Raw genomic sequence first — 14,714 nt, forward strand, 5'->3', positions numbered from 1 at the left:
GAATGGATATTTAAACATAGAGATATGATACTTATTTGAGAATGTTCAAGAAGGTCTATTGCCCTCCCATAATAGCTGCAATGACATCTTTTAGCTCATGCATTCATTAGCCATTCATTAATAAATAAAAACACATAAAAATCCATAACCAATATACATCATATAACCAGTATATAAAAAACAAATGAATAACATATACACCATGATAAAACAACCATGAAAGCCATATAATAACAACTGCACTTACTTATGGAAATATAGGAGGAAAATAACTCTCGTTAACATATGAAAAATTCCACCAAGTCAGGGACTTCCACATACCACCTGACCATAAATTGAGTTGAACCAAATATTTCTTCCATCCAATCACCTTTGTGCCATATTCCAAGCATGAATGTGGGATATCATGCAATAAACCAAAAAAAAAATGAACAAGGATTCTAGAGGCCAAAGCACCTCAACCCTCAACTATAGATTCCACCTCACGCCCGAACATCACTAACACCAGCCATATATGTCTCTACCCAAGTTGTCTAGGTTACAAGAGCATTTGTCCCTATTCGGGGAAATAATAACTCAATTGACTTCCTTCCAAGGCTCTAGAGTGTATGTTGAACCAGGGCTCTAGGTTTAGTAACAAAACCCACCAAGGGCTCTAAAGCATTTGTATGGCCGAGTCTCTAAGACTAGTAAATCAACCCAAGTCTTTCGAGGGCTCTAGAGTGTTTGTTCCAACCAACGGTTCCATGAACTAGAAACTCAAACCACAACCATAAGGAACCTAAGCACCAATCAAAAGTAACAAGTGGAAAACCCACAACACTATTGTTATCCAGGAAATGGAAAGGCTAGGCAAAATCATTGTCAATCCAAGAAGTACTCCATTCAATTGACAAATCATAACAAAATAGGCACATACATATACCATGCATGCCAAAAAAAGAAAGGAAATGACAATACCTACAAGGAAATACCACTATAATTGTTGATCTTGTTGTCCCCTTGCACTTTCTTGCTTTTTATTTTCTTTCTTTCTTCAAATCCAATGAAAACTAGAGTGCTCCAAGCATGCTCCAATAATTCTCCAAGATTTCTCCAAGTGTGAAAGAGTATGAGAGAGATAGAATAAAAGAGAGCTCCAAGTTAAAACTCACAAAAGGTTGTGAACTGATCCCTAGAACCCTTTTTATCATTGAGGCCTCTATGTTCTTCATTTTTACTCAATTTTCCCTGTGTTTTCCTCCTCATGCAATTTTATGTCCTTTCACCTTCCTTTTCTCCTGTTTTTCATTATTTTATAAATAAATGCAATTAATGACACTTTTCCTTTGTCAATTTCCATAGCTATTTATTAATCAATAGTGATCCCCATCACTATGTTTTTCCCCAACATTCAACTTGGAATACATGTCCCATGACCTTGGTTATTATTTTGTTTATTTATTTACAATGGAAATCAACCAGGGGTTTTGTTGATGGGATGGAATTTAACGCCAATAACTAGGGAATATCCCTAGTGCAGAATCCCAATTAGACTCTACACCGTTTCATTTAGGTATGTTGTCTGGTATGTAGTCTCAACAACCATCTCGTTGGTTCAAGTTTTCTTGAGAAAAGGAAGGGAATATTAGTTAAGGAAACATATAAACTTCAACAAATGTAGGTAAGTATATGATGAGTACCCAATAAAACTAATACCATAAATAATAACAACAAAAATTCAAAGCATGAATCCTATCAAAAGAATTTCTAGCAAGACTTTAAATAATACCACTCATAAGTAAGACATAAGTTTAGAAACCAAGAATGATTTCATGATTTTTAACCATTCAAAACACAAATGAGCGCATGGTCCAAAATGATACTATGTCAATAGAAATAAAACAATTTATCAACATAAACATAAGGTTAGCATATCATTTACCATCCATGTGTTACCAAGGAAAACTCAAAGCACCATAAGATACATGAGGAGACAGTACACCAAATCTCATAAGAAATTTCAATTCATTAAGTTGATAATATTCATGGCACCAAAATACAAAGTCTTCATTGAATCCAATGGTGGAAATACAAAATTACTCCTTGCATCTATTAAAAGAGAATAAGTTCTCAAAATAATATGCATTGAAATAATTTCAAAAGAAAAAATTCCTTTTAGAATATTCCATGAGGGTATATTTATATAAAAGAGGGTGAATTTTGGTCTACCCATGACTCTTGGACTTCCTCGTCACTTTTGAGCTTCCTGTTGGCTTCTGAGTTTCCTCATGGACATTAAAATTCCTACTTTATTGTACTCTATCCTACGTTGATATTCACAACAAAACAAACTAATTCTACCATAATAATTTAGTAATACAAAATTATGGGACATCTATCTGAAACTACTCCATGAGGTAGATGTGTCGGAGCTTGTACTCAGCGACTACTGGGGTCACCTTCAGTTGCTCTTCATCATGTCTATGTGGACAGTCAAGGGCATCTGGAATGAGAGCGCTTCTCTTTGCATGGATTTGATTGGATAGAGTTACTAGCTTCGTGTACATCCTCACAAGTTCCACCACATACCATGTAATGTCCACCTTGGTGACCTGGAAATATCCTGTGTTGGAAGCCTTCATGAAAGCGTCAAGAAATACTTGAACCTCCTATAGGGTTTCGTCCTTCTTCCTTACTTCTCCAACTGATCCAATGTAAGGAACCCTATGACCTTCAATCAGAGACTCTAACCCACTCAATAGATGTCTATAAGAGGATAAAACTTTGTCCACATCCCTAGCTAGCTTATCCCATGATTAGATACTAATGCGTAGCTAGACATTGTCATTCTAGGTGGTAATCGAATCCTTCCTTGGGAGAACTTCTGATTCCTTTGGATACTTATTTGTCCACTCATGAATGTTGTCGAGAGTTGTAAGAGCTTGTTTTAGCATGGAGGAATTTTCTTTCATGTTGGCCTGTATGGCTAGGATAGGGGACATGGTGTGATGCAGCTTCAACATATCATCATAGACCAATGTCACGACTTCTCTCAGGGTGTCATATTCTTCATTGATTGAGGCCTGCAATTACTTCGTGCTCGAGTCGGCTAGGAGAAGTGTTGTATTCTCTTATTCTATTGTCCTCCTAGCTTCTTCTACTTTGGCAGATCTTTGCTCAGAAGAATAGATCTTGCCTCAAAGTTCCACAATCTATTTTATCATTCTTCCCACATTTAACTCAGTTGCAGTCATAAATGTTATCCCGACTGAGGCGATCATCTCAGGATTTATCATAGTGTCTAGGATAATCTCCTTCTCCGTGGTCATATATAGAGGCTCTATAGGGTTCCTCACATCATATTTCATTCTCTCTTAAATTATATTATAATTGAATTAGTCAAAGGTAAGTCTAGTTAGGTCCCAAGTTTCCTCTTCTACCTCTTTGGGAATTTCTAACTCTTTAAGAGGCGGATTCCCTCTGGTGATAGTAGTGGATGGAGGAATGTCTATCAAAGGAAGTTTAGGCTACACGTTGAACTCTTGATGTTACTTTTATCATTCAAAATCTTGTTGATCTTTCCTGTTGGGCTCTTCCTGTTGTCTCTTCAGTTCTTCTTCTTTTATTCTTCCTCGAGTCTCTTCTTTTCTTGCTCTTCCTATTCTTGCTTCCTCTTGAGATCTTCTTCCTATTTGTGTTTCCCCTTTCTTCTTCATGTCATTTCTTCTCTGCATGGTCTCTATGCTATTGGTCTCTAAATTTCTACATATGCCTCAGTTCTTATTCTATTCTTCTCATCATCTCCTACTTTTTCCTGACTAAGGTCGCATTTCTCTCCTCCAAAGTTTTGTCATCTTAACCCTCATCTTGTTCTCTCGGAGGATATTTAGTTGCTTCTCCTTTGTGATTCTTTAGTTTCCCTCCTATATTTTGTTGCTATTTCTTTCTTTTAAGTGAGGCTTACTTATATTGTAGGCTTACATTCTCTTGGGAATTCTCATCTTTCTCATCCTCCTTTTCTTGTCGTTCGCTTGGATTGAACTCCCTGGTCGAATTGTACCAATTTCTGACTTTACCTTTGTGAAATTGCATCTTATGTGGGTATGACCAGTTGAAATTAGCCTTCTTGCAATGTGATTCTACCACCTTTTGGGGTCATAGGTATGGTGAATCAAGGTGTTAAGAGGAAATCCCATTATCTCCTCAGCTTTTGCGTCAACTTCCTTGAATATTTCAATAGTATTTCCCCAATAATAAGAGGGAAGGCAAGCTAGGGATTTTTCTTCCCATTACTTAGTGCCTTTAAAAAACATGTAGTCATATGATAACATACCTCCTATAGCAATAATTTTTCTATGGCAAACCTGGGAAGTGCGTGAGGCGATTTGTATGAGCCAAAGACCGTGATGAATTTCCCCTCCTGGATGGGGAATAAATCTGCTACTTTGGTGATAGTCTCCAGAGCCCTCTTTGACATGTGAGGAGGATATTCTCCAAAGAGAAACTAGTATAATGGGGAAATTAATGTCTTAGAGGAGGACTCATGTACACTCTTATATTCTAGGTACTAAAATATCTTATAATGTTGGTGCACAACTTCAGCCACAACTATTGTCGAATTGTAACTCCAATTGTCGAACTGACATTTGCATACATGTTATTCCTTAATGGGTAAGCCAAGATACTAGTCCAATTGAAGTTTGTACCTCCAGTGATGATGACATACATGATAGGGACCCATGTCCCAAGAAAGGTATCGATGTCACGTCTTCCATACAATCGATTCATCATTGTGATAAGGAGTTGGTAGACTTTCTTCAGGCCTTCAGTCCTATATACTTGATCATTCTTCACCCAGATCATAGAAGGGTCTTGCTGCCAAGACCTTAAAATGTCCTTAGTTGGAACTAGGAAATCTGACATCCATTTGGTATTGAACGGTTGTTCCTTATCTAGCATCCTATAATAAGCAGCAATTTCTCTTGAGGAGATGGTTGTGAAAGGTTCATCTTTATGATTTATTACTAACCACTGATATGTTTCTTTTCTATGTATAATCTAATCGATGGCCTCTGCACATGGGAAGACAAGTGGATGTGAGGCCACTTTATGGAGCCTACACCTCTTTACATTGATATATACCTAGAAGTATTCCCATCCTCTAGGATGTCCTGCGTACAAAATTCAACATATATGTCAAATTAGGAGAGTTTGGTAGCCTTGTTGATGTTTCCTACTATTTCCCCCTAAATAGGAGGTGGTGGACCTTGATAACTTTCCTTAATGCTACTTTCCTCACTATTTTGGGAAGGCTTGACTACCAGAGGTGCCATTTCTCCAGAGAAATAGGATATTGAAGTACACTCAAGGGTGACATTGCCTGGCATGTCAAACAATAAATCCCACGATCAGAGAGATGGCATGAATAACATAAAACCAAAATTAAATCATGAATCAAGGATTGAGAGCACTAGGAAAAGTGTCGAGGAGGATTCTTGTTGAGAAGACGTCACTAGGTCATGAGAATTTAGAGAAGATATAGGTAACATCGTGACTCAGATGATTACGTCACAGATTTAGGCAGGTCATAGGGTCACAAGTTTCATAAGTCACAAGATTTAGTAGGTCGTAGGAGCCAGAGGAGTCGTGAGGGTTCAGGGTAGAAGAGTGGCATGATAAGGGAGGTCACTAGGTTGACCTATTCACGAGGTCGCATGAATTTTCCAATCATGGGTTTTTTTTCATGCAGCTGATTCTTCAAGGAAGCTAGTGTAGGATCCAAAGCTTTAAATCTAGCTTCAAGGCTTCTTTGGATCTAAAAATCTAAGTCACTAAGAGTGAAAGAAATATTGGGTGAGAAAGTGGCTTGGCTGCCTAGCCAAAGATGGGATTACATGGAAAAATACTCAAATGTAGAGTTTGCATGGCAAAAATTAGTTAAGGGTGCATGGAGGGTGGATAAAATGATCCCGTCAGGGAAAGCATAGGGTCATATGAGAGATGGGGAAAAATGACAAATTGAAATGATTACAAGGGAGATGAAAGGACACCTACCTGGACGAAGTCACTTTCCCCTCTCAGTCGCTAAGCCTTTCTGTTCATGGAGCACTCCAATGAAACTCAATAAATGAATTGGAGAATCAACGAGTTATATATAAAAAGAGTCACATGTGTGAGGCCCAAGGTGTGTTATTGAGTCGTAAAGGTCCCTAGGTCATAAGGAATATGTCTTCCTCTCTTTCTGACTTAGTGATCTAGGATGACGTCGTCAGGTCATGCGAGTTAGCGAGGATATGTGTTGCAACCTAGCGACTCACTCACAAAGTTGTAGGTTCGCAAAAGGGATGAAAGGTTGCAATATTATAATTCATGACCTTGCGACTCCACTTTGTCAAAGTAGGTTGTAGGTCCCAGTTCTTTGACTCATGAAAGCTTATTTTGTGTGACGTGTGACTTAGGCAAAAGATGAATCTTAAGTCCCGAAGAACTAGATTTTTAGAGAAACCAAGGAGTCTCAGCTTACTACCAAGATGTCGAGGTGTGATTTCAGAAGTAAGTGAAAGGTACGAACTTGGTGCGGGGATCCAAAGATTCTGAAGGGGTGGACATTTTGGGAGGGTATGAACTTGGTTTTAACCATTCCTGAAATGCTCCACATCATGATTATCTTTAAGGAGGATTAAATTTCCTTATCTAAGATGTTAGTAAAATAAGTATTGAAATATTTGAGTAGGAGTAATAAAAAATAATAATAAAATGACAAATCTAAACAAGAGAAGTGTCATAACATAAGCCTTAGAAAATACTTATCTGTAATGAGGTTTGAAGGAATTCTTTATATACCTCTTGATCTAGCCTCCATGGGTCACCATTTTTCATCAACCATATACCATCAGTCAAAGAAACACATCTTCTTGAGCAACATCTATATCCCTTCTTCTTTCATTAGTAGCCAAGGCTAACCATCAACATATACGATGTCCAGTGATACGGAAACATAACCATATCTTCGGGTTTCTCTGAATATATCATGGGTTTCTTCAATCATCATGTGATATTGGGAGGATGGCATATCATATCAAGAACAATTATGAATCATACTAAGGTTTCAATGCTATAAAACCTATACCACATCCAAGGCCTCTTTAAGGATTTATCCCAAACCCTAACCTTCCCTTGTAAGAACAAAGCTTCCATAAGGTTTCCTCCAAAACCTAGAATTATTTTATGTCTCTTCCATATTTATTTATTTCACACTACTTGATCCATATATGTATTTCAAACGGGTGATCTTCTATGGATTCTCTTTAGCCTATTTATGATAGCATGTCAATTTTCCTATAAGTAGATTGTTTTTCCTTTAGATAATTGCATTCACAAAATTTTTATCATTTACAACCACTAAAATCAAAAAAATATTAGAAATTATGTATAAATAAAAATAACGAATGCAATGGAAGAATAAGAAACAACATAAGAAAATCTTCAAAATAGAGATAGAATGATTTGCTCATAGACTAGGGAAAATTCCTACAAGGGGGAAAACCCACAATTGAATTCTTGTTCTTCTATTAGATATTCATTAATTGTTTCATTGAGATACAAATTGAAATGAGAATGTGATAACATCATTAATCACATCTAACCTCCAAGGGCCAACCCAAGTTAGGTTACAACCTTGTTTATGAACTAAAATAGATAAGTTGAGGAGAGCTGCCACAATATATTACACTTTTGTCCATTTCATAAATCATGTGATGGCTCTTGTTATCACCCAAAAAATGATCACCTAGCCATTTCCTACTACGTGGATGAAAATACACCATTTAATATTAATTTTAACATGGTAAGCCCACTTTCACCATAGGAAATAATTTAGTAAATAAATTTTCCTAAATTATTTCTCTTTAAAATTCAAAAACCCCATGAGAATAATTGAATAAATCATTATTTATTTGGCTTTCTCTAGAAATAATGATTAAATCATTATTTTAGAATTATTTATTATTAATTTTTGACTTAATCGCATTGGAATAATTATATAAATCGATTTTATTATTATTATTTATTTATTCCATATTTTCCTTATGAGATAGTTATTAAACCACTATTTTCTTTTGTAAGCTTAGTAGGACCTTTCATTCATTCATGATTAAAGAAGGTTACATCAACATAATCATTCTATGGCCTCAACCTACCCATGGGGAAACCCGGTTTGTTGACCATCAAAAAGAATTATAAGCCATCTAAAATCTGAACTGTTTGAGGCTATCAAAATTAGCCTTATAGGACTTAATGCTTAAATTCAATATCATACTTGTCAAACTAACTATATTACTACTAACCAACATAGGAAACATTAAAAACTTTCAAAAAATAAAAGACAAAAATTTAATGTTTAGTAATCATACGACTGAACAGGGCATGGTCCTTTGCACTAGAACCTAGAATCTCATAATAGTGAGGGCACTGAAGGTGCCTCTCAATTCATCCCAAGTGAACATTCTATTGTTGGATCTGAAATTTGACTGGCTAGAAGTCCTTCTGTACCTCCTAGAGTCCTAGATCAATTTTCGTATATTCGTTAGTGTACATTATTGCTTTGTCCATGATATTCTTCATCATCCAGTAAAGATGACTAGTTTTTTTATATTGATTAACCCTATTAGGAGTGTGGCCTAGGTCTGGAACTAAGATCTCCTACTCTCCTCAGTGGTTGAGATCAGTCTCCCACCCTGCTATAATCTTTCTCACATGTTCTAAAGTGTCATTGATATATGCATGCACGACATCATTGATGTACTGTGCCTAATATTTTTGGCCAACATTTTCGCGAGGCTGTGAGGAGGATTCCCTTCTCTTTACTCAGGATCCCTTTCTCCAATCCTTCTACGACCTCCAACGTTTGGTTCTCCTTTCACTGTGTTTTCCCAAGCCATTTATGATGTGGTTGATTGAACTACAAGGTAATCACTAAGCCAAAACAACTAGTAAACAACCACCCACCAGACTTTGAATGGGCCGCCTCTCACTTTAATTGCACCTGAGATAGTATTCAATAGAAAAATAGAGTATATGTAATGTTAGTGCCATAATGCTTATAATTAGAACCATTTGGAGTATTCAGGCTCCATCCACACTTCTCCTTATTTACCTACACCATATCCTTAATAATATTACTAGCAAAACCGATCCTGAAATGGGTTGTGGTTCTCACGAGGTATAAATCCTCAGTCGTTTCCTCAGGATTCCTCCCAAATTGATAAATAACATCAAGTTTTGAAACCGGAATTACCAAAAGACATGATGTAGTTGAAATCCAATAAGGACGAATATGTAAACTTCCACACCTGCCATACATTCCATGCATCCCAAAAAGACGTACGAGGTTACCTTTTCCATGCATTTCCATACATTTAAGTAAAATTCCATATAGGACTGAAATACACTCAGAACTATCAGATTCAAGATATAAGTTATTCCTTTCAACCTCCTCATCAGATGAACAAGCAACAAATAATTTAAATTTCATCCATCCATAAGCAAAGACCGAAGAGTTACAAAAAATATGCATAATTTCAAGAATTTGATGCTAGGGATGTACAGAAAGAAACATAATGTACCCTATACCCTTCACCTTGGAGTTGGCGCTAGTTGCTTCCATCTTGATGAGCTTGCTTGCAGATATTGTACCCGGAGAAGCACTCAGAGTCTACCAACCTTGCAACACTAGAATAAGGTTCCACAAGATTTCATGGAGAGTAAAACGAAGCTCCACCACCACAAATCTGCTCTCTAGGCACGAGCTTCTGCCCCTTACATCCGATTGCACACAACCTCCCATCCTATCCTACCTGCCCCACTTTCCATAGGCCTAACATGGAAACCCCATAACATTAAACATAGTTTATTGCTTAATCAATGTCCCAAGTGGGATTGTTGGCTAGATTACACCCCGAACGGGGTAATTATTAAACCACTATTTAATTATTATTTCTTTTTTATTTCTAAAAAAGTGATTAATAACTTATTTTTATTTATTAGTTACTTCAATAGCTTTCCAAATAAATATATTTGACCATTTTGAATATTTTTTCTCTCTCCAAAAAATATAATAAGTATTCTCAATAGCTATATTTTGATTTAGTCAATAATATTTTATTATTTTCTAATTCCTAATTTAGATCAACACTTTGTTATAAATAGAGGGTTTTCTCTTCATTCTTCACCATGATCATTTTCATCATCACCACTATCATTTCATTGCATTTGAGCTCGCACTCTAGTTCAAGCCATATTTTTGTTTTCTTCCCATTGCAAGTTGAGAGAGAGAAACCAATTGTTGAAGCATAGGGTCAAAAGGATCCATGCCACAGAGGGGGGTCTATACACCCAAGTTTATAAGTTCTCCTCACTAGGTGTACCATTTATATTAATAAAAAAATTATTATTCATATGATCCATTCGGTTGGTACACTTTTATCTTTGCTATTATAAGTTTCTAGATGCATATGATATTTTGTTGCACGGGTTTTCTACCTTCTGAATTGTAGATATGAAGCATAGAAAACCATATTCTATTTTTAGGGTCACGAGTCACAAGTGACTTAAGTGAAGAATTTTTGGTACACATACTAAGAATTTTCAAACTAACAACTCTACATCACTATTAATCTCTGATATAGAGGGCTTGATCCCCACATTCATTAGATGAACCTATGACCCCAGAATAAGAAGAAGAGAAATAATAGCCAAGCAAATAATAGAAGTGTACCTAGATATGAGGTAAGGATTTCTTGTTACTCTAGTTATGAGAGTGGCTTCTTCATAGTTCTGCACCAACTCCCTTTTCGAGCTAATCTTTCCCGCACTATTCTTCAACATAATGATCCTCAAGATGAATCACATCTTCGCATAAGAAGTTAGTCAAATGAATAAAATAATCATGCTGGAAGAATCATTAATAACTAAAAAGAATAAATTAACAAGAATACAGACATAAATATATGACATAAATCTAGAGCATACTTAACTTTAATATAGATTATAGGAGTCCCTCATCTGCCTTTGTAACCACCCCTCCCATATCTTCCTAGGTTCACCTACCTACCATGGTAAACATGAAAGGAGGAGAAATTATGACATTAACGAACCTCCTAGGTTCCATTAAGGAAGTGGGTCCAACTATGGAACATAAATTGACATCTCATAACGTTCTACAAGGGATACAAGTTGCTCAGAGGATAGGTAACCACCCCAGGTGTCCAAAACCTAAGTTGGCCAAAATTTTCTCTTACATCAATCACCAATCACTCCCACAACAAGCCATCCATGTGGTTAGAAGCCTCCAACAGCATGCACAAGCATACATCCATGCAGTTGCAACCTAAAATGTCCAATTCAGAGCATGTAGTGTTATTTTTTGAGCATAAATTCTAGGTCAACCTCCAAACCACGTCCCAAAACTCAGTCAGTCTCTCTAGAAGCAATAATGACATTAGGAAAAACTTATTCATACAAAATTTTATAAACGAATTAACCTAATGAAGCCTAACCATGACAATCATTTTGTTAAACATGTTAAGTACATCTAATCTATATGTCATGAATGCATATTTAAGCACAGAGCTCTGATACTTATCTGAGAATGTTAAACAAGGTCTATTTCCCTCTCATAATAGCTTCAATAACATATTTTAGCTCATCATTCATTAACCATTCATTAATAAATAAAAACACATCAAAATCCATAACCAATATACATCAATAACCAGTATATAACCAACAAATGAACAACATATACACCATGATAAAACAACCATGAAAGCCACATATTAACAAGTACAATTACTTATGAAAATATAGGAGGAAAATAGCTCTCGTTAACATATGAAAAATCCAACCAAGTCGGGGACTTCCACATAGCACCCGACCATAAATTGAGTTGGACAAAATATTTCTTCCATCCAATCACCCCTATGCCATATTCCATGCATGAACATGGGATCTCATGCAATAAACTAAATAACACCAAAACATGGATTCTAGAGGCTAAACAACCTTAACCCTCAACTAGAGATTCCACCTCACAGTCGAACATCACTAACACCAACCATATCTATCTCTACCCAAGTTAGATAGGGTTCAAGAGCATTTGCCCCTAGCATAGCTCCAAGAAATAATAACTCAGTCGACCGCCTTGTGGGGCTCTAGATAATATGTTCAACCAGGGCTCTACGTTTAGTAACTCAACCCACTAAGGGCTCTAGAGCATTTGTATGGCCAAGTCTCTAAGACTAGTAAATTAACCCAAGTTCTTCGAGGGCTCTAGGGTGTTTGTTCCAACCAACGGCTCCATGAACTAGAAACTCAACCCATAACCATAAGGAACCTAGGCACCAATCAGAAACAACAAGTGGAAATCCCACAACACTATTGATATCCATGAAATGGCATGGTTAGGTAAAATCATCATCAATTTAGGAAATCCTCAATGCCAATGAGAAATCATAACAAAATAACCACATAAATATATCATGCAAGCCAAAAATAGCAAGGAAATGATAATACCTGCAAGGAAATATCATTGTAGTTGCTGATCCTTTTCTCCCCTTGCACTTTCTTGCTTTTTATTTTCCTTCTTTCTCCAAATACAATCAAAACTAGAGTGCTCCAAGATTTTTCTAAGTGTGAAAGAGTATGAGAGAGAGAGAGAATAAAAGAGAGCTCGAAGTTAAAATTGACAAAATGTTGTAAACTGATCCTTAGAAGCCTTTATTTTATCATGGAGGCCTCTATTTTCTTCATTTTTCCTCAATTTTCATTCAGTTTTCCTTGTCATGCAATTTTTTGGCCTTACACCTTCCTTTTCTCCTGTTTTCCATTATTTCATAAATAAATCCCAATTAATGCCACTTTGCCAATTTCCATAGCTATTTATTAATCAATAGTTATCCCCATCACTATGTTTTTTCCCAACATTCAACATGGAATATGTGTCCCATGACCTTGGTTATTATTTGTTTATTTATTTACATAGGAAATCAACTAGGGGTTGTGTTGATGGGCTAGAATTTACTACAATGGCTAGGGAATCTTCCTGATGCATAATCCCAATTAGACTCTTCATCACTTTTTTTAGGGATCCTGTGTGGTATGTAGGCCCGACAACCATCTCATTGGTTGAAGCTTTATTTAGAAAAGGAAAGAAATATTAGTTAAGGAAACAAATAAACATATGAGTACCCAATAAAAATAATACCACAAATAGGAACAACATAAATTCAAAGCATGAATCCTATGAAAAGCATTTCTAGCAAGACCTTAAGTAATAACGTGCATAAGTAAGACATATGTTTCGTAACCAAGAATGAGTTCATGATTATTAACCATTGAAAACAGAAATGAGCACACGGTCCATAATGATACCATGCCAATATCAATAAAACAATTTATCAACATATGCATAAGGTCAACATATCATATACCATCCATGTGTTGTAAAGGAAAAATGACAGCACAAGAAGAGACATGAGGAGACAGTACACCAAATCTCATCAGAACTTTCAATTAATTAAGTTGATAATATTCATGGCACAAAAATACAAGGTCTTTATCGAATGTAGCAGTGGAAATACAAAATTACTCCTTGCATTCATTACAATAGCATAAGTTCTCCCAAAAAATATGCATCGAAATAAGTCCAAAGATAAAATTCCTTTTTGAATGTGCCATGAGGGTATATTTATAGAAAAGAGGGTGACTTTTGGTCTACCCATGACTCTTGGACTTCCTCATGACTTTTGAGCTTCCTCTTGACTTTTGAGTTTCCTCATGACCTTTCAAATTCCTATTTTATTGTACTTTATCCTACCTTGATATTCACAACAAAACAAAATAATTCTACCGTAATAATTTAGTAATAGACAATTATGGGACATCTATGTGTGACTGCTCCATGAGGTAGGTGTGTCAAAGCTTGTACTCAATGACTAATGGGGTCACCTTTGGTTGGTCTTCACCATGTCTATGGAGGTAGTTAAGGGAATCTGGAAGGAGAATGCTTCTCTTTATCTTTATTTGATTAGATAGACTTACTAGCTTCATGTACATCCTCACCGATTCCACCACATACCACATAATGTTCTCCTTTGTGACCTTCAAATCTACTGTGTTGGAAGCATACCTAAAATGGTTGAGAAATACTTGAACGTCTTGTAGGATTTCCTCCTTCTTCCTTACTTCTCCAAATAATCCAATGGAAGGAACCCCATGAACTTCAATCACAAACTCTAACCCACTTAGCAAATGTCTGTAAGAGGTAAGAACTTTGTCCATGTCCCTAGCCATCTTATCCCATGATTGGATCCGAATGCGTAGCTGGACTTTGTCATTATATGTGGTAATCCAATCTTTCTTTGGGACATGGTGTGATGCAATTTCAACATCTCGTCATATACCAATGTCATGCATTCTCTCAGGGTATCATATTCTTCATTGATTGAGGCTTGCAACTACTTCATGCTTGAGTAGGTTAGGAGAAGTGTTGTATTCTCTTCTTCCTACCTCCTCCTATATTGTTCTTCTTTGGCAGCTCTTTCTTCAGATGCATAGAGCTTGCCCCATAGTTCCCCATTATGTTTTTTGATTCTTACCACATTTAACTCAGTTGCAGGCACAAATGTTGTCCTAGCTAAGGCAATCATCTCAGGATTTATCGTGGCGTCAAGGAT

This window comes from Pinus tabuliformis, chromosome 6 (genome assembly GCF_031772625.1).
Source record: "Pinus tabuliformis cultivar Carrire ecotype Pingquan chromosome 6, CPIR1, whole genome shotgun sequence".
Taxonomy (NCBI): domain Eukaryota; kingdom Viridiplantae; phylum Streptophyta; class Pinopsida; order Pinales; family Pinaceae; genus Pinus; species Pinus tabuliformis.